The sequence below is a fragment of the Limulus polyphemus genome, unplaced genomic scaffold (assembly GCF_000517525.1).
Source record: "Limulus polyphemus unplaced genomic scaffold, Limulus_polyphemus-2.1.2 Scaffold5479, whole genome shotgun sequence".
In the NCBI taxonomy this organism is placed as follows: domain Eukaryota; kingdom Metazoa; phylum Arthropoda; class Merostomata; order Xiphosura; family Limulidae; genus Limulus; species Limulus polyphemus.
This window is the reverse complement of record NW_013671089.1, coordinates 22,442-25,767: the sequence shown is the minus strand read 5'-3', so window position 1 is coordinate 25,767 and position 3,326 is coordinate 22,442. Positions and strand designations below refer to the sequence as shown.

The following is a 3,326-nucleotide window of genomic DNA, read 5'->3' as shown; positions in this document are numbered from 1 at the left end:
GAAACATCTTTCTTGATGATGGTTATAGTGATGTATAGTGGGCATATCAAAAGTGACTTAAAATTCAACATACTAATTCTTACAAATATACCAAGGAAACATGTTTCTTGATGATGGTTATAGTGATGTATAGTGAGCATATCTAAAGTGACTCAAAATTCAACATACTAATTCTTACAAATATACCAAGGAAACATGTTTCTTGATGATGGTTATAGTGATGTATAGTGGGCCTTACGTTAAGGTACTCCAAATATATAAAAATTACATAAAGTTGTTCAAAGGCATGCTTTCTGTACATTTTACCATTCCACTACTCTACTAAAACATGTTTCTTGATGATGGTTATAGTGATGTATAGTGGGCCTTACGTTAAGGTACTCCAAATATATAAAAATTACATAAAGTTGTTCAAAGGCATGCTTTCTGTACATTTTACCATTCCAATACTCTACTAAAACATGTTCATCTTCAGCCCAATTGAAGATGCCAAAGCCTTGCCATCACCACCAAAAAATTTTTCATGATTAAAAAATCTATCAAAATTTAGAATTGTGTAATTATTACCATCTTTATTTTAATTAAAATATTATGAGATGTTGCTTTGATTTTTATTGGATTTTTAAGTTTTTAATACTGATGTTTTAATGTAATATTTAAATTTTGAACGTATGATTTTAAGTCACTACTATGATATCCATGGAACCTTGTTTATTCAGATTGTTTGATGAACAATGTATCGGCCTATTTTGAGGAAAGATCAGGATGTATGGTTAGTGGGAAAACCTACACTTGAACTCTCAGCTTCCAGAATTCCTACGAAGGGAAATGTCTTATGACTATTTAAAATATGGACCAATGCAGCATGAAAAACACGTCAACTTTAATGATGCAGTTGCAGACAGAGTCGTATTCAAAACGACAAAGCAGGAATAGAAACTCAACGAAAAGATAACATCAAAATTTTTAATCTTTATGATGGTTACAGAAGAAGAAAGGATCTAAAAGAAATGAAGAGATAAAAAAGTTTTGTTGAAGAACTACAAAACTGTTTTTTCATTGTACACCAGAAGAAAACAGAAACTGGTCGATTCCGAAATAGTAACAGAAAAAAGATGTTGAACTTCTGAAAGCTTTACAAAATCAGAAGAAGGTGTCTTTAGGATCTGAAGACAAAGCATACAGCAAGAAAATGAAAATAAGATGATGAAAAATAATTCTTATATGATGAGAAAAAGGTCTGAAGAACAAATAAAGCAAAGTCTTGCAGTAACTATCAGTATAAATCCAGAAAATCAAAATCCCAAGCCAGTTCCATAGACAGTCCAGATATGCAATATGAAAAAGTCAATTTTGAATGCCAATCTTACTCTGGTGCTAAGACTAAGAACACTACATCGATGAGAAAAGGAACCGTTACTTTGGAGCTTCCAAGCAATCCATTCAGAAGTTCAAAAATGTCAACAATAGCATATCTCTTAAATTTACCTGCAGGTCATGGCTGTAATCATTTCAGAAGATGGGACTGATTTGGATAGTGTGACACTTTCTAAATTGAGTACAAGGAGTGCAGAAAAAAAAGGTTTAATGGAGGGTGCCATTGCTACAAAACCTCATTTATTCCACTGAAGTATGTAACATTGCACTGGGATGGAAAAATTGTTCCAGGAGATGATGAAAGGTTAAGAGGTCTTATAGCAGGAATGCAAGACCACAAAGAGGGAAAACTGTTTGGTATTCCAGTGATTCCAGATGGAACTGATACAACCCAGGCTAACACAAACCATGCTCTCACATTCCAGTGGAAAGTAGAAAAATGCTTATCATTGGACTTGTTTTTCAACACTACCATTTAAAACTCTGGATGGAAGAGTGGTGCTTTGCTTAAAAGGAAAGTTTTTTACTTTTCTTGCCATCATCAAATCGTGGAAAGAATTTTGTGTGCATTTTGGCAGGAATTGTTTGGTGCAACATCCAGTCTGGACAACCCTGAGTTCAAAGAGTTTAATAAGTCTTGGGGAACTCTTGAGGAACGATAAACTTTTAAGATGCTGCATATCTCTGATCCTCGACTTAAACGTCAGCAGGAAATTATCATCAACTTTCTCTGAGAAGGATTGACTTAATCTGAAGTTGCCTCGAAAGATTTTCTGCCTCAAGAAGATTATCGAGAATGTGCCAAGTTGATGTTGATTCTCTTAGGAGAAACCCCACCTTGTGGACTGCACTGGCCACAGCCCGTTGGATGGTAACTGTGATTTACAGTGCTAAGATGTACACATCTGGTGATCATCTGAATTATGATAAAGCCAAAATGGACAAGTTGCACCACATCTGCTTGTTTAATGGTCACTTCCAAGCTTTGTTAAAAGCTTTGTTATTCACAGTTTGCAATGTTGTTCAGCTGAGGAATGATCTGGATATATACAGTAGATGTGAACCTGGTACATTTGCGCTCTTCTCCAACTTGGTGTCAGAAGCTGAGAAGAGGTAAATTGCTCATCAACTGATCAAAGTGGAGGACGAAAATAGAGTCCCGAATTTTCCACAGTTAGTTTAATCGAATAAATTGGCATCTTTGATTTGCAGAAAATCATGGTTCCCATTCAACATTCTCGGTATCGAAACAATGGGCCACCAACACAATGGACCACTGATGGTGACGTCCAGGACGTTTTTTCACTACGCCACTGTGGTAAACGATCTTCCTGAAACAGTTGTCAAACTCATCACAGACTTACAAACATCATAATGAAAGATGACGAGTAGGGGCAATTCATGCTGCCAAAACTCTCAAAAATGTCTGAATAGGTGTTTTCTGTGACTGTGTGAACCATTCTGTAGTGTGACTTTTATGTCATTATTAGACTCATTGATTAAACTGAATATTGATTACACAAAATATGATTTTTAGCTGTGGCATGCAGTTCAAAGAACGGCTCTGAGTTTGTTTTTTTTTTCAAGTACAAACTTTTAGTTCACAGCTCCATCATCTCTTGACCGAATTGAGATCTAATTACAATTTTGGACTCAGGAGGTCAAACCCTTTTGATTAATGTATTTGACCATGCTCAAGGTCTCATAAATTATTCTAATCCTGCCTAAAATAATTTCAATTTCAGGGTAGGCTGGTAGAGTTCCTTACGAGTAATAAAATTGAATCGGTAATGCTGGTGCACAAAAATATAGCTAATAAAATAAAGAAAAAAAAAAAGGTCTCATATATTAACTTACTTTAATCCTGCTTAAAAGAATTTCAAGTGCCATGGTTATTGAGGATTCCCTCTTGTTCTATATGTTTGTTTGTTTGTTTTGGAATTTCGTGC

General features: G+C 35.1%; 1 protein-coding gene across 1 annotated transcript in view; it reads right to left on the bottom strand.

Annotated features, from left to right (window-relative positions):
* LOC106472634 (transmembrane 7 superfamily member 3-like) overlaps positions 1 to 3,326 on the bottom strand; it is a 34,074-nt gene that overhangs the window by 17,996 nt on the left and 12,752 nt on the right. The gene's annotated exons all lie outside the window — the stretch shown is intronic.